This window comes from Erpetoichthys calabaricus, chromosome 3 (genome assembly GCF_900747795.2).
Source record: "Erpetoichthys calabaricus chromosome 3, fErpCal1.3, whole genome shotgun sequence".
NCBI classification, from domain to species: Eukaryota; Metazoa; Chordata; class Cladistia; order Polypteriformes; family Polypteridae; genus Erpetoichthys; species Erpetoichthys calabaricus.
The window spans coordinates 144,568,384-144,593,681 of NC_041396.2; positions in this window are offsets into that span (position 1 = coordinate 144,568,384).

Sequence of the window (25,298 nt, forward strand, 5' to 3'; positions counted from 1 at the left end):
ACCCATGTCGTCTTGTGTCTGTTGGGGAGCTGAAACATTGTGTTGGTAATATATAGTTGGTGCTCCGCACAGAAGGATAAAAGACAGATCCCATGTTTCCCATTATTCCATTATTCCAAATGTCAGAGCTCCTTCCAACTCGTGTGTTGAAGTCTTTAAGTAAGGTGATCTTGTTCGAAGCAGAAACATTCTGGACTGCTTTATCAACAGAAACATAGAAGATGTCTTTTTCTTCCTAGGTTGAATCCAGAGTAGGAGCATATGCACTAATGATTGTCATATGGAAACCTTTCGCCAGTGGAACACACCAGGTCATTAAGCACAAGCTGATGCCAACAGGAGACTCTGGGATTTTCGGGAGGAGTTCATTCTTGATAGCAAAGTCGATTCCGTGGATCTGCATTTCTGTCTTTGGTCGACCTTTCCAGAAGAAAGTATATCTGGCTGTGGTTTCATTGAAGGATCTTTCGACAGAGAGATGAGTCTCACTGAGGGCACAGATATCCATCTTGTAGCATTGGAACTCTGAGGCTACAAGGGCTGTTCTTAGAGGTGGATGGTTGGTAGTGGTCTAATCCATGAGTGTGCAGGCATTCCAAGAAGCTAGGGTAAAAAATTTTATAGTTTTTCGACCACATGTAGAGAGGTGATGAACCAGGTGCGGTTTCTTGGCCCGTTACAGATGGGACAAATTTTGTTTAGAACACTTTTTATTGTACCCTCCACATCAGGGGTAGGCAGTGTTATCCTTGAAAAAGGCTGCCTAGTCACGTCAGCAGAACATGGACAAGGCACTTGTCCCGGGTGTGCCTCTGAACAGCCATCATACCAACGCTGCCATATGTGCAGGTTCTATACTCAGAACATACATCATCATCCAATCGTAGTTCTCTTCATCTGTTGCACATCACCGCAGGACTTTGATGCAGGAGAAAGGATGAGGAAGATAGATGGAAGGAAGAGCCTGTGCAAAGGAGTTGTTGATATCGGTGGTAGTGAGGGTGCACACCATTTCACTTCCTGTCAGGAATCCATGTGGCAAGCCAAGTGCAAGATGACGAGGTATGGCAGAAAGTTGAACCATTTTGGATGGACCCTTGGTGGGATGTGGGTGTGGGTGGTTGAGTTATTCTTAGTCAGGACCTCACCTGTGACCTTGCCAGTATGGGTGACCCTACCAGGAGTACATGTCCCGATGTTATCGCTCAGGGGATTATTGATCATACAAACCACTTTGCCATGTTAAGGAGCTGACTCAGTGGAGTCACTGGCACACATCAAGTTAAAGATATTGATACTTGCCTACAGGGCAGCCAGTGGGTTAGCACCTACTTCTTTGGAGTTCCTAATTATGTCTTATGCTCCTTACTGGAAAATCAGGTCTGCCTTACAAAGGGTATCTAGTACTGACAACTCAAAAAACCTTTGAATTTCAGTCCAGACTCTCTTCATGTGTAACCCTGAATGAGTTGCCAATGTACTGACTCCCTCTGTATTTAAGAAGAGTTTGAAGGCTTTCCTGTTTTGTGAATAATTAGCTAATGGTTTTGATATTAAATTATTTTTGTAGTTAAGCAAAGGTTAACTAGTCTTGTGTTTTAAGTGGTTTAGTTGCTCTTACTTTTAAGTTCTAGAGCATCTTTACTTGTTTTACCCATTTTTTGTAAGCTAGTCTTGTCATCAGGGCTGTCTAACGCATGGGCACTCTGGGCAGTTGCCCAGTGGCTCCATGAGCATAGGGGCCCCATGCTAATCTATGTATGTTGTGACTTGCTGAGTGGTTGTATAGGTAGGGGCCCCAGTGCACTACTTTGCCTGGAGGCCTATAATGCTGTTAAAACAGCCCCTGCTCTTGTCACATTTGTTTTTTAAAAACAAAACACTAAGTGATGTTGCCTCAGTTACGTTGCTGTGATTTGTAACTTGCTTTGGATAAAAACTAAATAAGTGTACATGTTTAAAAATGGCTGTCCATTCTACCTTAGTATTTTTAGCATAAAATGCTATATTTACATTATTACGTGCTTTATATCCTGTTCTTCAGCACAAGATCACCTTCTCAGTTACATTAGTTACAACCATTGCTGTATGATAAGACAAGTGAAACTTGTGTGCAAAGAAAAAATAAGACAGTTTTTTTTATATATGAAGACAATGAAAATATGCAGGAAGAAAGAAATGGAACAGATGAAAAACAATCTTTCCAGAAGTGTTGAAAGTACTGCAATTCTCAACTTTCTTTAGTTACACATTCTGTGCCCAACTTTTGAGGCTACGCTTTCATTTGCATTCTTGGGATCTTTTTTATTTGGCTGCCTGGACATATCTTTGTATTTTTGATTGAAATTAAATGATTTGTGTCTTCTAAATCAGCACAAATTCAGTTTCCCAGTTCTAGCTATCAAATAACATAACATTACACAATGTTGACCTTACTATAAAATAAATTAGGGAAAATATTGTGCAAAGATAAAAACTAATGGAAATTAATTCATTGCATGTTCATTGTAACACATTGAGAACATGCTGAACAAAAGAAATTTAATATAAGAAAGAAAAACAAAACCTTTTTCAAAGGACTGAAAGTTACCATATGTTTCCACTGTTTTGATTTAAAAGTAAATACCCACTTTTTGGAGCACTGCCACTTGCTAGAACATGTTGTTGTTTCCTTGTGGAAAGTTCTTTTGCCCCCACTATAAAAGAAATGAAATTATTAGGAGTGCTAAAAATACAACAATTGAACTACTTCGTATGATTCCAAACAGACAATGAATGCTCTCCTCTTCTAACATGGAACTATGTTGTACACTAGAGAATGGAAAAAGAATGTCTTAGGCTCCTAAGTAAACACTGTAGGACAAAGTGTGCATTGCCCACTCTGCTAGGTTTTAGTGGCACACCAGGCCTGGTAAGACAGCAGATTTAACATGATGGTAGACATGTAGCTGCGCTTTTCCCTACATACATCACAAATCAAGGGACAGACCTCGTCATACAAAGGCCAGCTTCATCTGATAACAAAGTTTTAATTCTGAGTTGAACTGACATCTCTGCAGAGGCCTTTTTGCAGAGACTCTTTCAGGTTCGAAGGTGCAAAATAGATTCCCAAGGACAAAGAGCTAGAATTCAATGCAATGACAACTGTGATGAACAAGATAATGTACCAATGAGCAGGCCCTGATTTTGTAACTGGAAGTGCATTGGGTGTAACGAGGATGGACAGGATTAGAAATGAGTACGTTGGGTCAGCTCAAGTTGGACGGTTGGGAGACAAAGTCAGAGAGGTGAGATTGCGTTGGTTTAAAATGTGCAGAATAGAGATGCTGGGTATATTGGGAAAAGGATGTTAATGATAGAGCTGCCAGGCAAGAGGAAAAGAGGAAGGCCTAAGAGAAGGTTTATGGATGTGCTGAGAGAGGACATTCAGGTGGTGGGTGTAACAGAGCAAGATGCAGAACAGGACGATATGGAAGAAGATGATCTGCTGTGGCAACCCTTAACGGGATCAGCCAAAAGAAGAAGAAGAAGATGAGAGGTTAAAATTCCTACAAAACTAGTTGCACTGAACTCTCTCTAGGGAAACTCTCAGGGGAGCACTCTGCTCTCACACTCTCCGAAATGACCACCTTCTGAAACTTCTCGCTAAAACTAAAAGCTGATGAGCTGCTCCCTCCCTTGGGAGCTGAAAGCTGGCAATCTATTCTCTTTGTGGACCGGAAAGCTGAAATCCAGTCTGCAAAGCCAAACACTGAGCCAAGTCTGAAGACTGAGAAGCAGGTATTACTTCAAGAAGGGAACATCAGTATCTAAACTCTTGTGCCAGAAAGAGTAATGTTTTTCCCTATGAAGTTGCAGATGATAAAGCAAAGGGCCTGACTGAGGTAAGCACTGCACACCACAGATAAAGAACCACATCACAAAAAGCAAGTGTGCACTCTAACACAAGAAGAATCCTCCACTTGAACCTGTGGTATCAACAAAGAAACAACTCTGCACAACATCAGACATCATCTTTAAAGATTTTATATCATGATACTACTTATCTGTGCCAAGATAAATTAGAACTCTATAAATACAGTAAACAGTCATGCTTTTCTATGTTATATGTTTATCTGTCTCATCTGTCTGTGTCGTGTGCTATATGTCAATATATTTGTAGTTATCATATTTCTAGAATCCTTGTGTTCATCATTAAATTGTATTTTTCTGTTTCTTAACAAGAGTGTGTGTGAGGTACCTTGATATAAGTCTAAAAGCCAGAAACTGCCTCCTACGACAGAGAAAGGGAAGTTAAATAAAGTGGGAGCCATACTGAATTATTTAATTTATTACAGGTATTGCCAAAGGCAAGACTGATAGTAAATTGTCTGAAGTTATAGCTCTTCTCATTCCCTCAACACAAAAAGGTGTTTTATTTTTGTTTAAACAGACAACAGTGGAAGTTTGCTTTTGTTCTTCACCTCTTTAAAACAAATTTCTCACTGTGAAGAATTGATGTCTACAACAATAATCTAAAGTCTCTCTGAGTTACATTCTGTTAGGTATATGCAGCATTAATATTTGTGATCAGCCCTCTAGTGGAATATATTTTGTAATGAGCGTTGCAATAAAATGAATCACATTTTTCATTCCAACAGATGGCACACTGCACTGCCGTTGAGAATCCCATAGGAAAAACTCACAAACTTACACTCTAACTTAATAAAAGGAAAATTAAAATACAAAAGCTAAAGGCATCAAAAACAATGATAAAGGAGTACTAACCTCCTTTGAGTCCATTAAACATTTGGGTGGTCTACTATCATTGACGTAGCAATATCAGAGCAGGAATAAATTGTGTAAATAAATAAAATAAAGAGGGAATGCAGTCCTCCCAGGATGCAAGTTTGAGACCCTCATGTTCATAAAATCATATACTTCCTGCTGTGGGGCTGTCAATGTGCTTCAATGGGATTAGTACTTCCTTTCTTGTTGCCTATCAATTTTCATTTAAAATTTCTTTTATTAGGATATAATGTCAGTTGTATACATCATTGATAGGAATGTAAAGTGCACTGCATTTTATGAGTAAACGTGACAAACACCTTGTTAATTGGTGTCTTGGACTTGAATTGGAGAAGGACAAACAAACGGTGATTGCATTCACTACACTCTTAGCACGCAGACTTATTTTGTTAAATTGGAAGAATCCTAATTCTCCTCTTATAAGTCAGTGGGAAACTGATGTTTTATATTATTTGAAATTGGAAAAAATCAAATTTTCAGTTAGAGGATCTGTACAAAATTTTTTCAAAACTTGGCAGGATTTAATCAATATTATTTTAGAATAAGAGAATTAACTATTATTGCATTTAACTCCCTTCTCCATCTCTTATTTATATAGATATTTACTTCTCCCCTTCTTTTGTCTAATGTTGCCTTATTAAAAAGCTTAAAGAAATTTTCCTTTAGCTAAGCTCTCCTTCTCAGGGGTGGGGTTTGATTTGTTTTCAAATTTGTTGGGTTATAAATTGATCTGTTTGTATGGAATGATTACAATGAAAATTAATAAAATAAAAATATTAAAAAAAAAAAAAAAAAAATTGGTGTCTTGACAATGACAACCTTAAGTGAGCGTATTGTGAGTGACATCATACATATTGTGGTTTGCACTTACACTCTGATGAGTTCATTTCAACTAGATGACACTTCTGCACTTAGATTTAGGTTGTTGATCAACAGGTCCAGCTATTTTTTCATCCATCCATCCATCCATTTTCCAACCTGCTGAATCCAAACACAGGGTCACGGCAGTCTGCTGGAGCCAATCCCAGCCAACACAGGACGCAAGGCAGGAACCAATCCCGGGCAGTGCGCCAACCCACCGCAGGCTATTATTTCATACACAAAGAAAATGTCAGGTTTTTAAATATTTGGAAGAAGATGGACAGGGATATCTGTATATTTTCTACAATGAGATAGATCCCCAAAGAAAAATTCACATCTCCCAGCAGCATCCTGAAGCATAAAACATTGCAAACACCAGAGGCTCTCTGTTTGGGTTCTGTGTTAAGGGTAGTCATGCAAATGTACTAGAGAGTTGTTTGAATGACTCTGCAAAATAAGACCCTTAACCTCACTGCCAAAGGAGTAGTCAGCTGGAGTTCTCATTGCCCATTACTCCTTAATTATATTCAGTTTTGTGCTAAAAACAAAGGATTAACACATCTTAATATATCCATAGGAATTGCAAAGTGAAGGAAACGATAACCATAAAAAGTAACATTACGTTGACTTAGCTACAATTGTTTATTGATTAGGAAAGATTAATTTAAGTCACACACAGACACGCAACTTTTACCTGAGGGTCCATTACTGTAATATCCACCTAAAACTGTAATTATCACAAGAAAAGCAATTATTGGAAAATGTATATATTTATCTTACATATACACAAGTCAAAAGATTTTATAATCTTGTATACAGAATGCTTTGATATTAAATAATTGTTTAATTATGGATTGTACTTCAAATGTCTGCATCATGAAACATGAAATGGATACATTGTGAGCAAGAGAACTTCAGTAATATTTAAAGAACACTAAAAGATATTTATTTGCCCTTCAGGCCAAGGATCTTGAATTATAACTGGAAATCTACAAAGCTCCTAATGTGGTTTTCTCTACGACAAAAGATACAACAGATGTGTGTTTACTTATTAATTTCTAACAAATCCATTTTTATTGATATATAGCACCAGAAAAAGAATCACATCACTGTACCTTCACCTCAAACTTTTAAGAAAAGAATTGCTGTGAGTCAGGGCCCTGTTTCATTTTCCTCTAAGGTAAAAATGGAGTAGGACATAATTAGAACTTTTAACATGCCACTGCAAATATCACATTCCATTAGAGTAACTACTTTACAGAATGATATCCATTAAGCTACCTGTCTTCATCTGCACTATACCATTTCTGTATGATGTTGTAAAATATGAATAATTTTGAGAAGCTGCAATCAAAAAGGCTTGAATAATTTGACAGAATCCATTTGGGACCACAAGCTTTATGGAACATGCAGCGCTCAAAAAATTCAACACAAGCACTCCTCACGGTTGATAAAAATGGAAATAAGGGAGATTTATGTGCAAAATGTATAATTTTTCAAACCACTAGGTATGTTTTAAAATCCTTCAAATACAGGTGCCTCAGCGTGTGTGTGTATATATACATATATATATATATAAAATATTTCATATTAGAAAGATTGTAACATTGTCTTCATGTGTTAGCATAGTTTTCATAATGCTTTAGTCTAATATGCTAAGAATTCTAAGAAAACAGTAAATAATGCACTGTAAATATTATTTAATTATTTTTCTTAATTTATCTCAATGTTGTTGTCATACATTTGACACTGAAATGGATAAAGAAGTGTTTTAATAATATATATAATTTTGTATTTGAAAAATGTGCTAGATTTTGGAAGCATCTTTCAATCTTTTATGCCTCCAATCATTATGTAAATTTTAAAAAATGAATTAAGTGGCCTTGACAGTGAATGTATGTAAACTGATAAAACAAATACCTAGCAAAGCATAATATTGTAATATGCAAAAATCAGGTTTATAAGGCAAATTTATATAGCATTGCTATAAACAAAATAGTTTTATTTTGACGGTATTTAAGTTTCCTTGATATACAATACTAAGTGTTGCTTTTTGTCTTTAAATTCCAAACAGAAAACTGAAGTTCTGCATACAGCAGGGCTCAGAATTTAAATTAGCTGAATCCATGCGCACTTTAAGTGTTAACTGATGTGAATTTAACTTTTAGTTGTTAAAAACTTGTGTTGTTTCTAAAATTTGAAATACTGTATAATTAACAGTTCTTATTAATAGCCTTTATCTTCAAAAGCTAGTTCTCTAGAACATAAGAACATCATAAATTTGACAAACTAGAGGAGACCACTCAGTCCATCAAGCTAATTTGTTTAGCTAATAGCTAAGCTGTCCCAATATCTCATCCAGATACTTCTTAAAAGTTGTCAAGGTTTCTGCTTTAACTACATGTCTCAGTAGTTTGTTCCTCTTTAAGTAAAGAAGCACTTCCTGGCTTCAGTTTTAAATGCACTTTCTCTTAATTTCCACTGATGCCCTCAACTATGTGATTCACTCTTAAGCTGAAAGAATGTTGCTAGATCTAGTTTATCAATGCCTTTGAGGATTTTAGAAAATTAGAAAAGAGTGCTGACTGGTGTGGCTGGCCATCTGCTCGTCTCGTTAATTTATGTTTTTATTTCATCTTTATGTTTTAATTTATCCCAGCAGCTACTGTCCTATGATCGTGTTTCTTTACATAACATCTTTTCTTGTATGCTATCTTCTCAGTTTTCTTCTTCTGATGGGACTTTATTTGAACCTTCACCCTTGTTTTATTCATCTCCTGATTTCTTTACCTGGACGCCGGTGTTCACCTGTAAGTGTGAGCTGGGTACACCTCGGTGAGACATTGCCTGGCTTGGATTCTCAATGTCTGACAGTCATCTTTGACCCATCTTCTCCTGCACAGGACACTGACCCAGGCCCTTGTGCACTGGATACTTGATTTAATTTCCCCCTCTCAAGGCAGGATCGTTCTTTCTGTGTGTTCTAGAGGAGTAAACGCTGCTAATCTCCACATGCTTACTCAAGCCCGTCCAAGCTTCTCTATGTCTATCAAGGGTGTTCTTTTGAACATGAGATCAATGTCTAATAAATCTCTTGCTGTGGTTTATAGGCCTCCTCTAATTAATGATATGTTCATTTCTGAATTCTCTGATCTCCTGGCTGATATTACGCTCTCCTATGATAAAGTACTTATTGTTGGCGATTTTAACATACATGTTTGTTGTCAAGCTAAAACCTTTGGTTAATGACTTTTTATCATTTTTGGACTCATTTGATTTTCTCTAGTATATTAATGCTCCAACTCATTCTTTCAGTCACACCCTTGATCTCGTTCTTACACATGCTATTTCAGTTAATAACATTGATATATGTGATGTTCATTTTACTGATAATTTTTCTCTAATGATGGATTTGAATATTGTGGTTGACATTGCTACTGCAAGCTGTGCCCCACACTATTCTCGCTTTTTAAATTCTTCTGTTATATCTGATTTTAAAACCATATTCTCCAGTCTTGATATACAAGGCCTGTGTGATAGTATTGATGATTCTGTCTGTCTAAATTCATCATGTAAAACAATTTTACACTCAATTGCTTCCCTCAAGATACACTGCAAAATGGGAAGACAAGCTCCTTGGCTTAATGAGACTACACGGCAGCTGCACCACGCCTGTAGAATTGCTGAACGGCATTGGAAGAAAGATAAGTTGACTGTATTGAAGCAGATTTTTAGGACTTCTCTGTTCAGCTTCCAGGATGTAGTTAAGAAATCTAAACATGATTACTTCTCAGATTTGGTATTCTATCATTCTAATAAACCTAGGATCTTATTTAACACAATTAATGTAGCTATTTTTCCCTATTCAGAGATGGGATTAAATAGTACTGTTCTTTCATGTGAGCAGTTTCTTAGTCACCAAAATTGATACTATCTGCTCTGGTATTATTCCTAATGGTTATGTACTTCCTGTTGTTGATCATGGCATTGTCTTGGAATCTTCTGATGATGTTTCACTTTCACAGCTAAAAAGTACTATTAACACACTTAAAGTTACTTTTAGTCCTCTCCATGTTATTCCATCATATCTCTTAGTTGAAGCTTTTGATGTTCTGGGTCCATTTCTGTTAGCTATTATCAATGTGTCTATTAGTGAGGGGGTTGTGCCCTCATTTTTTAAACATGCGATGGTGTGACCTTGTTTAAAAAAGGCAGATTGAGATTGTGGAGTCTTATTTAATTTTTACCCAATTTCCATTTCTGGATAAAATATTACAAATAATTATTTATAATCAATTGGTTGATCATCTCAATCCCAATAATTTATTTGAGATCTACCAATGTGGCTTTCTGCATTTCCATGGTGTTGAGACGGCCCTCATGAAAGTATTTAATGACATTTCTGTCATTACCGACTCAGGTGGGGCTGCAGTTCTTGTCCTCCTAGACCTTTCTGCAGCTTTTGACACTATTGACCATGAGATCTTGCTTTTGCAGCTTGAGCATCTTGGGCTTAAGGGGGCTGCTCTTAACTGGTTCAGGTCATATCTTACTGATAGACACTTTTCAGTGTCTTTCAATTCCTCTTTCTCGTGTACTGCTCCTGTTAAATGTGGCGTTCTTCAGGGATCCATTTTGGGTCCTGTTTTATTTTATATATATCTTCATCCTATAGGAGCTATTTTCACTAATTTAATATTTCTTTACACTGTTATGCTGATGATACACAGGTTTATATTCCAGTTTGTAACTCTGCAATCATTCGGCTGCACAATTGTCTTTTTGAAATAAGTTCCTGGAATGCTGTCAATTTTCAATCTCAATCAAAATAAAACTGACTTGCTGATAGCTGGTCCATCAGCCAAAGCTCAAATTGGTCTTGAACTTTTCAGCTCTTTCATTTACTTTTGCAAGCCTCAAGTCCATAATCTTGGTGTCATTTTTGACAGTAACCACTGTGAGACATACCCGGACACCATCAGACAGACACCCCATCTTTATAAAACACACACGTTTATTCACAGTTCTTTGCACAATACACAACAGTCCCGCACAACACACTGTGCTCCTCACACCAATCACCTTTCCTCCTGGCCTCTCTCTGTCCGTGGGCCACCTTTCCTCTCTCCACGGGAGCTTCGTCCTGCTCCCACTCCTGACTCCAGCTCTCTGATTGGAGGGAGGTGGCCCCTTTTATTCTCACCCAGATGTGCTCTAGGTGCTTGATGTTCTTCCGGCAGCACTTCCTGGTGTGGCGGATGTGCTTCTCTTGCACCCCTCATGCGTCCCTGGCAGGATCATCCTCCATCTTCCCTGTGTGGCGGAAGTACACGTTCCCCGGGCTTGAGCCTCCTTGCTCCTCTCCCGTGGTCCTCTCCCGATCCAGGGCGGTTGCCCCCTCGTGGCCCGGAGGACGAATACGCCACCTCCCGGTCCTTCCAGGCGTCCCGGCCAGGTCTGTCCCCCAGCCTCCTGCGACACCACTCATTTAAGAAACATATTAACTCTGTAGTCAAGAGCTGCTTTTTTCAGTTTTGTCTTTTAACTAAGGTCAAAACTTTTTTTTATCTCCTAGGGATCTTCAGAAAGCTACTCATGCTTTTATCTTTTACCGGATTGATTATTATAACTCATATTCTGGGATCAGTAAATCCCTGATACATAGGTTGCAGTTGGTTCAGAATGCTGCTGCTCATTTTGTGGTTGGAGCAAGAAAGTTTGATTCTGTTTCTCCAGCATTAGCTTCTTTACACTGGCTGCCTGTTAGTTTCTCAACTGACTTTAAAACTTTTTAAATCATTATATGGGTATGCCTCCGCCTGTTTACCTGAATCGTGTGTTTTACACCAGCCATACTGAGAACTTAGATCTACCGGCCAGTTGTTTTTGTTTTTTTTCTCCATCCCTCTGGTGTTATTATTTTATTTTGTTTTGTTTTTTTCTGTCCTCCCGACCATCAGACCATACTTTAAACTTTGTTATTTAGTATTGGTTAATGTTATTTTTACTTTTTTATAAACTTTTCTTTCTTCATATTGTAAAGCACTTTGCACTACACCATTTGTGAAAATGAAAATGTGCTATATAAATAAATGTTGTTGTTGTTGTTGTTACTTATGGCCCCTTGCACTAAGTGCAAAACTAAGGGGGACAGGGCTTTTACAGCTCCTGCAGCTCGTCTTTGGAACTCTTTACTTCATTACATTAAGGAGTCACCTTCAATTGAACTCTTTAAAATGAGATTGAAGACTCATTTCTATTCCCTAGCTTTCAGTGTCCTTCAATGATACTGATGGTTTCCCTACTCTTAGCCATCTTCTTTCTTATTCTTTAACTCAATGCTGGCTGTATTTTGTTTTATTGTACTTTATTTCTATTTATTTTACTAGGGGGCTCTGCCCCCTGCTTGCTTCGCTCACCAAACCCCGGGTTTGGTTAACCGGATATACAATTTAAAGAGATTATTCTTTTCATGGGAATTGTTACAAATTACCTATTTTCACTTTTACTTTAAAACTTTAGTAAAAATAATATTTGGAATTCACTTTTCTTCAAGGTCGCATTAAATTTTGATTCCATGTTTGGACTTACATCGTGACGTATAACTGCCTGTGAGTGAATATCGTTTCCTTCTCTCTAATAAATAAGCCAACTTTTTCGAATGTTTGTCTATCCAGAGCCGATGTAGCAGGTGACATTGTTCTCAAGAATCGACGGATTTCTGGCGACTGTGGATTGCACGTCATTATAATAAGTAAATCTGGCTGACCGATAGTTCAGGATATTGCCATTGCATTATGATATAACTGTTGCAATGCTCTTGGACTACCTTGATATGATGATGGTAATATTACTGCTTTACCTGTTTTGAATTTGTCTGAACTATTGATATTTGAATTTTGAACGTGATCAATGAGACCTTACATATGTTCCGTTCTAAGTTTTGCTTAATTCGATTTAATAAAGAAGAGACGATTAGCTTCTACTTTTGGACACACATTAATAATGTAATGTTGCAATAGATGTTGAGGTGACAGAAGTGGGTTAAATACATTGGAAGGTATCGTTAATTTTGACCTGAAATTTTGTGTGGGTGTTATTCGTTTTTCTGAATTTGTGTGTTTCATATTGTACGACCATCCTGTTTCGCCATCAGGGAAAAGCAAAGGAAAGAGTAAAGTATCAGTATCTGGCAATTTATTTGACAGAAATGACGAATCGTGCTTTGCTTTTGGATATACACGAATATATTCTCTGTCTTTGATATCCCCGTCTTTCGAAACTATTATCACTGACAATTCGTCACATGTTGGTTTATTATAAATGCGACCGTGATCTTTCGGATTCATATAGAAATCCAAGAAAATTTCTTTTTCTGTGTTTTGCAGATAAATTTCATGTAAAGCGCAATACTTTTGGACTTATGGATTTTTATCCATTATTGACGGTATAATTTCTAATACGTCTGATCGTTTAACTCTTTCAATTCTATGTTGCATTGCTTCTCCGTGATCATAAATATACACCTGACCGAATTGTGGTTTCACCCCAACATTTTTTAACCTCTTTATGACGTTCTACTTTGTCTTCTACTCTTTGTCTTTTATTTCTGACCTTGCTTGGACTTGCTAGGTTTTCAGTTCCACCTGGTCCGGGATGATAATTACTTTCCCTTATTTTACTGAGTAATAATTTCCATTTGTTAGCGCTAATGCAATCTTTACTATCTTTATTTTTGTTACGTTCGAATTTTACTACTTTCATATTCTTTAACTTGCTCTGCATGTGTATCACGCCAACATTTTTTTTAAGCCTTTTTGAATTCCACTGCTTTCATAATCTCTAACCTGCTCTGCATGTGTATTGCCCCAACATTTTTGAACGTTTTTTTTCTGATGTTCTACTTTGTCTTTTATTCTTTGTCTTTAATTTCTGACCCCGATTGGACCTGTGAGGTTTTCAATTCCACTTGGTCCATGCTGATTATTACTTTCCTTATTTTCAGAATTTGCACATAGATTATTATTGTTCTTTTTTGCATTGTTTTCTCTCCAATGCTTTTGGGTCTTTTTTCAAAGTGCTGCTCTTTCTTCTTCACTTAGTCATTGACGTGTCATCTAGAATGTATAAAAATATTGTCCTGATAAAATTTATAAGTGCTGAGAGCGCAGGGAGTGTGTCTGCCAAAAGCATTCATACGACTGAGAGGTTAGATGACCGTGGTCTTGTTTGAAAATGGTTGTAAGTAGGGAGTGACTTGAAAGAATCTCATGTTAAAAGTCTCCATCTCACATGACTTCATTCCAAGAAGTCGCTTCAAAAAGTCATGTCTCATCCCAATATTTTTTTTATTATAATAGAGAGATTTATGTTCATTGTATGTTTTAATGTAAAGATCTTCGGCTACAGAATTACTGATGTTGTTTTAAATGTGATCTATAAATAAATTGACATTTTAAAGACCTGGATTAGGTCCCCATGTAGATTCCTCTGCTCAAGACTAAACAGACTTAATTTTCAGAGCCTATCACAGTAAGACATGTCCTTAAGTCCTGGGATGCACTTGGTTGCTGTCCTCTGCCCAGATTCAAGTGCTGCTATGTCTTTCTTGTACTGTGGTGACCAGAACTGCACACAATACTCCAGATGTAGCCTTACTAATGTATTATATAGTTTGAGAATAACGTCCCTTGACTTAATTTCAACAGTTTATATGATATAACCTAACATTTTACTGTATTTGTCTTTTTAATTGCTTCTGTGCATTGCTTAGTTGATGAAAATTTTGTTTCATACAGTAATCCCCGAAATCATTTTCAGAGGTTGTTTCCTGTATGACACTTTCTCCCATCTTGTATTTATAACTGATAGTCCTTTTGCCCATATGTACCACTTTGCACTTTTCTACATTAAGCTGCATTTTCCAGGTGTTCACTCAGTTCTGAAGGTTGTCCAGGTAATTTTGAATTGTTTTTGCTGTGTCTTCAGTGTCTGCCATCCCTCCAATTTTAGTGTCATCTGTGAATTTGACAACTTTACTAACTATTTCCAGAATCAATGTCTTAATAAAAACAAATAAGAAAAAGTAATGGTCCAAGGTCAATCCCCTAATGATCTCTAGTGATGACCTCACTCCACGTGGAGCATTCTCCTCTTATCTGTACTCTTTGTCACTAGCCAGTTAACCAACTAGACATCAAGTTTTATAGGTTACCTCTGATGCGTACAGCTTCTAGTTTCAGAATTAATCTTTGGCGTGGGACCATATCAAATGGTTTTTGAAAGTCTAAGTAACTTATGTTGTATGCTTTGTTTTTGTCAACTATTCTGTTTTCTTCTTCAAAAAAGATTGGTCTGGCATGACCTTCCACTCATGAATCTGTGCTGGCTGCTGTTTAGAATATTATTTTCATTTAGGTTATTTTCTAATTTATTTCTTATTATTGTTTCCATAAGTTTACAAAGCACAGAAGTAAGACTATTTGGTCTGTAATTACTAGGATTTATTTTGTCTCCCTTCTTGAAGACTAGAGGTACATGTGCAACTTTACAGTCTTCAAGTTTTAATCCTTTTTGAAGTGCCTGCTGAAATATGCCTAAGAAGGGTTTATAGGTGTACTTTTTCATTTCTTTCAATACAATTGGTAAGATCCTATCAGGTCCAGGGGTTTTATTAGTCTTTAAGGTATTGAGGGCTTGAAGCACAATAGTAAATATTCAACTGGGTTTCTCTCACATGTCCACTCTGTGTGTATTTTGCACCATCTTCCAGTTTAATTTGTCCAAAGGTTTTCTTGAAAATGCTAATAACAATATGTGCAGAACTTGTTACATGTCCTGGGTTCATTCTTTACAACAGATAAATACAAAATCCAAATATATGTATAAAACAAAATTCACTTTGTAAGGATAAATCAAATATTTTTGAATAATTATTACAAGCAATATATAATTTAATTACTAGATTAGATATGATTAAATTAGGTCAAGTGTGTGTGCCTAGCAATCCCATTCCAGGCTCTGTTGAGTTAAGTGATACCACTCCAGGATGAGGGTGGGTGCTGTCACTAACTGTATCTGCTCTTTTCACCCATAGTTTCAAGAAGACACTCAAGGAGGATGCCTACTCTTGCAGACACCCGCATTCTCATGTACACAGGGCCACTTTGAGTTGCTATTAAACCCAACCTGCATGTCGTTGGAGATGAGGAAGAAACCCACAGCAATCAGAGCTGGCTCCACCCCTTCCACCCCAAATGCCATAAAAATGGGGGTCCCTGGTAGGTGACATCTAATATATGACTGTTCGTTCAATGAGGACAGAGCTCCCTCCGATGGAACTCTTTTTGAGCAGTATCAGGCTCACCAGAGCCAAATTTGTTTTGTGCCCAGTTTTTGTGTGTGCCAGTTAAACAGGGTTGCCTAACTGATGCCACAATACTCTTTTTTTTTTTGCTTCCTATGGTATGCTCTCCTGGTCTCAATTAGATAGCATGTTATTTGTCCCAGGGGAAAAGTTCTTTTTTACAGATCCTCAATAAATAAATGAATATTGTTATCTTGCAACTGACAACAACCTCCCCCACTGAAATACACACATGAATGGCTATTGTTTTTCCCAATCATATACATACTGTGATTGAATAAACACACCAAGTGATCAATTACTAATGCTAACACCCCAGATTCATATACTGTTTCCTTGCAATCAAAAACACAAAATTCTTGTATCGACACATTTTCCAAATTTGGTGCATTTTGCAAAACTCTGCACACACGTCTCAGCTTGGTATCTCACATTTCAGTGTAACCAAACTTTTTTTATTTGTAAAAACACCTCAGTCATCAATCAAAACTCAGATGCACCAAAACACACATCATGTGTTCAAGCACCATCAGCCCAAATTACCGGCTCTGTTTTCTATAGAAGTATGCAAACATCATACAATGTCTTAGGAGTACAATGGCATAATAATGGGGACCACAGAGGAGAAAAGGGAAGGAAGATGCAGAGGGTGGTGAAGAAAGGAAAACATTTTACAGTTTTGTGCGATTGCTGACATACTTATTGCGAAATTTGTCTCATTGTGCCAAAATTCTACACACAGGTCCAACAAGACACGACACTTGGTGATAAACATCTTACTTCTATGTCAAAATGAAACTCTGTAATCAAAACCTAACACTCCTTTTTCAAAATGGCATTTTTTTATAACAAACTAATTCACACATAAACCATTTGAATTACTCTTTCAAAGCAGCAACAATACACTGATGAACTTTATACAAAGCACTGCTGTCTTTAGAACTTTTTCTCATACAGGGTCCGGTTCCAGTGCAGTACGTCTACTCACATGTCAGTGAACACAAAAAAACAAAAGCGTCAGCTAATGTTTTTGCCTGTGCAGGTTTTTACAAAAAAAAAAAAACACAAAGAAAAGTAAAATAAAGTTCAGTTTAAGCTAGACTGAATCCAGTTTCATCAATGAACTTATGAGGCTGTGTAGCTGCATCAAAGTCCAGTACTATCTGTAACAGAAAATGCATGCACAGCATCGTGAATATGGTGCAACTCCAAACACAGGGCTACAATATCTACATTTTAAAACAAATTGGGTCAGACACATTCAGTCAAAACTACAAGCTACAGATAGGCAGTTGCCCCCACAGACAGCCCACCCCATGAATGTACTGCTTTAGCGCTTTGTCTGAATGTATGTATACAGTGGCAATAGGACACGATCTGCTGACATTAGTCTATTACAGTATAGTACAGTGACACTTACTTCATATTCATATGAAGGTCCTTGACTCTAACACTGATCTTCTGAAATGGAACCCTGCACACCTGCTTTGTTGTAAATTGGAGTTGATGCAAGATACAGATTGAGTGAGATACTGATACTGTTGATATTATGAAATGCTGTGTAATCTGCAATTATTTGCTCTCATAGTTGATGTATGTTTGGCAACACTAGATTGACAATGGCCAGTTTCTGTTCACATAAGAATACACATAGCCTTCCACCCTCAGGTGGTTGACTGGTTGTTTTGTAGATAATACAAGCATATGATATCATTGGTTAGGTTCTTTTTTTAAAAATATTGTACTGTCATTCTGTACACAGTAAGATCAAAACTGTATTACATGTACTTCACAGCACTACACCTTTGTGTTGTTCACTCAGGAGCATAGACCTAATAATATAGGAGTACATTGTATTGTACTGAGATGCAGAATGATGTGCAACAATTACATGGGTACAGTGTATTGTAGAAAGTTAAAGACATACCAGTTGTTCAATCCTAATGTCTGTATTATGGATGCAGCCATGTCACGACCAAGGTTGGGGTGGACTCTTTCTCCATTCTCCCTCATTATCAAGCCATGATTTATAACATGGTCCAACAAAATGTCACCAGTAATACATCTCTGTCTTTTTCCTGGTCCCCTTCTTTGTTCTTGTTCCTGTCCTCTCCCTACTCACCCCCCCTCCCTTTCTTCCTGTAGCTTTTCCTCTCACTCTCACTGCTACCATGTTTGCAAAGTTCTCACAAAAGAGGTGAGCTTACCTGAGGTCTGTTTGTAGTGCTAAGGCTCAGACTGATTGGGGTTCAATTACTGTTAAATTTTTTTCTGGTGTGTGTGCAGGTGTTGCCAATTTCTGAACAAAGTATTTAATGTAAGAAATGGTGTGAAGTATTTTGCAGGTGTGTTGCCAAATTATGAACAAAGTGTCAAAGCAGAAAATGCATTTGTACTGTTGATGCCTTTGTTTCAGGCATGGTTATAAAGGTTACGGTTTTAATGCATCTGCTCTGAGCGTTCACTTTCAATGTGTAAGCAATGAAAAAAAAATGTAAATGATAACAGCAAGAAGCCAGGAAGAGTGTTCAGCCATATTCAGAATTTGTATCATGATAGCCAAAATAATATCAGACCATTCTGATACTGTATGATATGCTAGACCACATAGGTGGGATTATTTTTTTTTGTGTTTGTGTTCTTGATGTTTGTATAGTAGTGTGAACAGTATTTAGTTTATCAATGTTTTGGGAAAACAGGTTAAGAAAATGTATAGACAGATTAGTGAATATATGGAATTATACTGTATATCATGGATAGATAGATAGATAGATAGATAGATAGATAGATAGATAGATAGATAGATAGATAGATAGATAGATAGATAGATAGATAGATAGATAGATAGATAGATACTTTATTTTACTTTATTTTACTTTACTTCACATACTCCAGCAGCACTTTACTGATACAAAAAACAATATTAAATTAAAGATTGATAATAATGCAGGTAAAAACAGACAATAACTTTATATAATGTTAACGTTTACCCCCCGGGTGGAATTGAAAAGTCGCATAGTTTGGGGGAGGAACGATCTCCTCAGTCTGTCAGTGGAGCAGGACAGTGACAGCAGTCTGTCGCTGAAGCTGCTCCTCTGTCTAGAGATGACACTATTTAGTGGATGCAGTGGATTTTCAATAATTGATGGGAGCCTGCTGAGCGCCCGTCGCTCTGCCACAGATGTCAAACTGTCTAGCTCCATGCCAACAATAGAGCCTGCCTTCCTTGTCCAGGCGTGAGGCGTCTTTCTTCTTAATGCTGCCTCCCCAGCACACCACTGCGTAGAAGAGGGTGCTCACCACAACCATCTGATAGAACATCTGCAGCATCTTATTGCAGATGTTAAAGGATGCCAGCCTTCTAAGGAAGTATAACCGGCTCTGTCCTTTCTTACACAGAGCATCAGTATTGGCAGTCCAGTCTAATTTATCATCCAGCTGCGCTCCCAGGTATTTATAGGTCTGCACCATCTGCACACAGTCACCTCTGATGATCACGGGGTCCATGAGGGGTCTGGGCCTCTTAAAATCCACAACCAGCTCCTTGGTTTTGCTGGTGTTCAGGTGTAGGTGGTTTGAGTCACACCATTTAACAAAGTCATTGATTAGGTCCCTATACTCCTCCTCCTCCTGCCCCTCCTGATGCAGCCCACAATAGCAGTGTCATCAGAGAACTTTTGCATGTGGCAGGACTCCGAGTTGTGTTGGAAGTCCGATGTGTATAGGCTGAACAGGATTGGAGAAAGTACAGTCCCTTGTGGCGCTCCTGTGTTGCTGACCACAATGTCAGACGTGCAGTTCCCAAGATGCACATACTGAGGTCTGTCTTTAAGATAGTCCACGATCCATGCCACCAGGTATGAATCTACTCCCATCCCTGTCAGCTTGTCCCTAAGGAGCAGAGGTTGGATTGTGTTGAAGGCGCTAGAGAAGTCTAGAAACATACTTCTTACAGCACCACTGCCTCTGTCCAAGTGAGAGAGGGATTGATGTAGCATATACTCGTAGATGATGGCATCCTCCGCTCCCACCTTCTCCTGATATGCAAACTGCAGAGGGTCAAGGACGTGTTGAACCTGTGGCCTCAGGTGGTGAAGCAGCAGCCTCTCCATGGTCTTCATCACATGTGATGTCAGAGCAACAGGGCGGAAGTCATTCAGCTCACTAGGACGTGATACCTTTGGAACTGGGGTGATGCAAGATGTTTCTCAAAGCCTCGGGACTCTCCCCTGTTCCAGGCTCAGGTTGAAGATGCGCTGTAGAGGACCCCCCAGCTCCGATGCACAGACCTTCAGCAGTCGTGGCGATACTCCATCTGGACCTGCTGCTTTGCTGGCACGAAGTCTCCTCAGCTCTCTGCTCACTTGCGCTGTTGTAATTATGGGTGGGGATGTCTCTCCTATGCTGGTATCAGCAGAAGGATGTGTGGAGGATGCAGTACTCCGAGGTGAGAGTGACAGTGGGTTAGGGTGGTCAAACCTGTTAAAGAAGTTGTTCATTTGGTTTGCTCTCTTCACGTCTCTCTCAATGGTGGTACCCCGCTTCGAGCTGCAGCCAGTGATGATCTTCATCCCATCCCACACTTCCTTCATGCTGTTATTCTGCAACTTCTGCTCCAGCTTTCTCCTGTACTGCTCCTTCGCCGCCCTGAGCTGGACTCGGAGTTCCTTCTGCACGCGCTTGAGCTCATGCTGATCACCGTCTTTAAAAGCCCTTTTCTTCTGGTTCATAAGGCCCTTGATGTTACTTGTAATCCAGGGCTTGTTGTTAGCATAGCAGCGTACAGTTCTTACTGGAACTACAATGTCCATACAGAAGTTGATGTAGTCAGTAGTGTAGTCAACAACTTCCTCAATGTTCTCACTATGTGATCCCTGCAGAATATCCCAGTCTGTTGTTCCAAAACATTCTCTCTGAGCATTCTCAGCCTCCAGGGTCCACTTCCTGAATGATTGTGTGGTTGCAGGTAGGACCCTCACTTTTGGTTTGTAGTGAGGCTGAAGCAGAACCAGGTTATGATCTGCTTTCCCAAGTGCAGGCAGAAGGGTGGCGCTGTATGCGTCTTTAACGTTTGCATACAGTAAATCAATAGTCTTATTTCCCCGGGTGTTACAGTCCACATACTGGGAGAAGGCAAGTAATGTTTTGTCCAGCGTCACATCATACAACTAGCTGTAGTATATTTTATATTCTAATGAATATTTCATTTTGATGCAGTGCTTTTGTTTTTTGCAACATAGCGTCTAATTAGTAATCACTGTGAATTACATATTTTGTTGTGAGTGTGTGCCATTTTGACTGTATTATATATATAAATGTACATACTGAAAACATTTGAAGGGAGATTAAAATGTTTCTAAAGCATACAAGAATAAGCATAGAACTAATAAATACTGTATACTGCATTATAATAGTCTACAAATGTTCTGTTAAAAATATATGATGAGCATGACATTGATGTAAATAATTTTATTTCATTTTACCAAATAACATTGATTTCAAAAAACTTTTTTAATTTAAATATGAGCAACTGATCTAAGCTGTATTATTTAAAAGTTTAATACCTAAAGACAAGATAGAAATAAAAAGGAAAAAGGTTTAATGTTCTCTGTGACTTACATTTATGGAAAACTTCTAAGTCTGAAGTGCAATATGGTCAAAATGTCATTTGTTTATACAGTAATAACATGAAGAATCAGTAAGGTGAAAGCAGCTCCTGAACTACTGTACACAAAGTACTAGTGGAATAAAGCAGTTTTCTTTAGCATTTTATTGGAAGAAAATAACATTCCATACAATCAAGTCAAACATAGCATAACAGAATTCAACCCCAAGTGAAGAGGAGAGCCAACAACAAGAGCAAATCTTTAAAAACAACAAAGTAGGGAGAATATCCTTTTCCATGATATACAGTAAATGCTTATTCTAAAATTGTATTAATTAGATCTTACCATATTTTTAAAATTTTACAATATATTCTCTAAGTGAGAATTAGATTTTTTCCAATTGCAAATAGTATAGGACATTAGTTACCTCTGACTTATAACAGGTGGGCAGGGAATCTTCCAGTAAAGCAGGATGAATCTACATGCTAGTAGTGTGGTACAGGCAATTACAATCAAGTTGTCCTTCTTCACTTTAAGGCCATCCGGGAGTACACCAAGCACAACTGTCATTGGGTTTGGAGTGATTGTGACACCAAGGCTGTCTAATAGGCATTCAATGTTTTCTGAAGTTAATTTGGTGCACACCCAAAACATATGGGCCGGTGAGGCTGGAGCTAGATTGCAACATTTGCAGGTTGGATCTTGTCCTGGATACATTTTGGACAATTTCAAATGAGATAAATGTGATCAATGAAAGATTTTAAGTTGAATGATTGAATGCTTTGTGCATATGGAGCTAGAGTGTATTCTGTGCATGGCTACCTGCATCTTTAAGACTGATCAGTATTTCTTGTGGAATATACTGTAAATGGGTGGAATGTGTAAAAAATTGGGTAAGTTCTTTTTAGCAAAATTTCTTATTTGAAAATAATGGAAAAATTGCTTTGCTGGGAAGTTAAATTTGAAGTGTAATTGTTCATAAGATGTAAAAAAAACATTATGTATATACAGTTCTCTAAGTGTTTTAATCTGGGTGATTTCCCAAAGATTAAATACTGCATAGGATTGAGAGGGTTAAAAAAAGGTGATTATTATGTAGAGAAGCAACAGATAAAAGCTTCTCTGCCCTGAAGTGCTTCCTGTATTCCTGCATTGGTTCCATGTTCTGAGTGATTAGTGAACAATTGGATTATTGGTATATTGCTGATAATTTGTACTTACTGAGGCACAAAGCAGGGTATATAAAGAAGTATAGCAAGATTTATTTATTTTGCAGACTGGGCTGTGTATATTCATCAATTTGTGTCAGTTTCCAGGTCTTCATAGCTTGTATATTTGCTGCCCAGTAGTAAAATTGTAAGTTAGGTACTGCCATGCCACCTTCTGCTTTATGTCTTTTTAGAGTCACCTTTTGAATGTGTGTACATATCAAATTCCAGATAAATTAAATTATAATTGAGTCTAAGTTCTTAAAGAATGATTTTTCAATGTACAGTGCATCCGGAAAGTATTCACAGCGCATCACTTTTTCCACATTTTGTTATGTTACAGCCTTATTCCAAAGTGGATTAAATTCATTTTTTTCCTCAGAATTCTACAAACAACACCCCATAATGACAACGTGAAAAAAGTTTACTTGAGGTTTTTGCAAATTTATTAAAAATAAAAAAATTGAGAAATCACATATACATAAGTATTCACAGCCTTTGCCATGAAGCTCAAAATTGAGCTCAGGTGCATCCTGTTTCCCCTGATCATCCTTGAGATGTTTCTGCAGCTTAATTGGAGTCCACCTGTGGTAAATTCAGTTGATTGGACATGACTTGGAAAGGCACACACCTGTCTATATAAGGTCCCACAGTTGACAGTTCATGTCAGAGCACAAACCAAGCATGAAGTCAAAGGAATCGTCTGTAGACCTCTGAGACAGGATTGTCTCGAGGCACAAATCTGGGGAAGGTTACAGAAAAATTTTGGCTGCTTTAAAGGTCCCAATGAGCACAGTGGCCTCCATCATCCGTAAGTGGAAGACGTTTGAAACCACCAGGACTCTTCCTAGAGCTGGCTGGCCATCTAAACTGAGCGATCAGGGGAGAAGGGCCTTAGTCAGGGAGGTGACCAAGAACCCGATGGTCACTCTGTCAGAGCTCCAGAGGTCCTCTGTGGAGAGAGGAGAACCTTCCAGAAGGACAACCATGCCTGCATCAATCCACCAATCAGGCCTGTATGGTAGAGTGGCCAGACGGAAGCCACTCCTTAGTAAAAGGCACATGGCAGCCTGCCTGGAGTTTGCCAAAAGGCACCTGAAGGACTGTCAGACAATGAGAAAGAAAATTCTCTGGTCTGATGAGACAAAGATTGAACTCTTTGCTATGAATGCCAGGCGTCACGTTTGGAGGAAACCAGGCACCGCTCATCACCAGGCCAATACCATCCCTACAGTGAAGCATGGTGGTGGCAGCATCATGCTGTGGGGATGTTTTTCAGCGGCAGGGACTGGGAGACTAGTCAGGATAAAGGGAAAGATGACTGCAGCAATGTACAGAGACATCCTGGATGAAAACCTGCTCCAGAGCGCTCTTCACCTCAGACTGGGGCGACGGTTCATCTTTCAGCAGGACAACAACCCTAAGCCCACAACCAAGATATCAAAGGAGTGGCTTCAGGACAACTCTGTGAATGTCCTTGAGTGGCCCAGCCAGAGCCCAGACTTGAATCCGATTGAACATCTCTGGAGAGATCTTAAAATGGCTGTGCACCGATGCTTCCCATCCAACCTGATGGAGCTTTAGAGGTGCTGCAAAGAGGAATGGGCGAAATTGGCCAAGGATAGGTGTGCCAAGCTTGTGGCATCATATTCAAAAAGACTTGAGGCTGTAATTGCTGCCAAAGGTGCATCGACAAAGTATTGAGCAAAGGCTGTGAATACTTATGTACATGGGATTTCTCAGTTTTTTTTATTTTTAATAAATTTGCAAAAACCTCGAGTAAACTTTTTTCACGTTGTCATTATGGGGTGTTGTGTGTAGAATGCTGAGGAAAAAAATGAATTTAATCCATTTTGGAATAAGGCTGTAACATAACAAAATGTGGAAAAAGTGATGCGCTGTGAATACTTTCCGGATGCACTGTATATGGGGATGCTTTGAAATAGATAAAGAAGCTTGGGAAGGACGTTCATCTTGGCAGTCTTGATTCTCCCTGCTAATGCGAGATGGAGGGGAGAGCATGTATTCACATCACATCATCTTTGATTTTTTTCCAGAATCATCAGGCACAAGGCAAAAACTTAGCCTGGGGGGGGGGGCACCAGTCCATTGTAAGCATTTACATTCAAACTCACCAGACCAGTTTAGAGTCACTGCCTAACCTAACACACAAATTTTTGAAATGCAGGAGAAAACCTTGAGTACTCAGACTCAGGGAAGTCCTACACAAGCAAGTGAAATGTGCCTTTACATACAAGTTTTTTGCCTGCTTTCCAAATTTGGCACTTGAATGGATTTTGTTTCACAGCTGATGGTGACAAATGTGACCTCTAATTGGTTGAATTAACACTTAACTGATACCTCAAACATTTTAAACACTTATAATATGAAATTGCACAGGTTGATTGATACAGTAAAATATTAAAGACATCAACATTTCAGTTACAAACAAAAAATGAAAGACAAAAT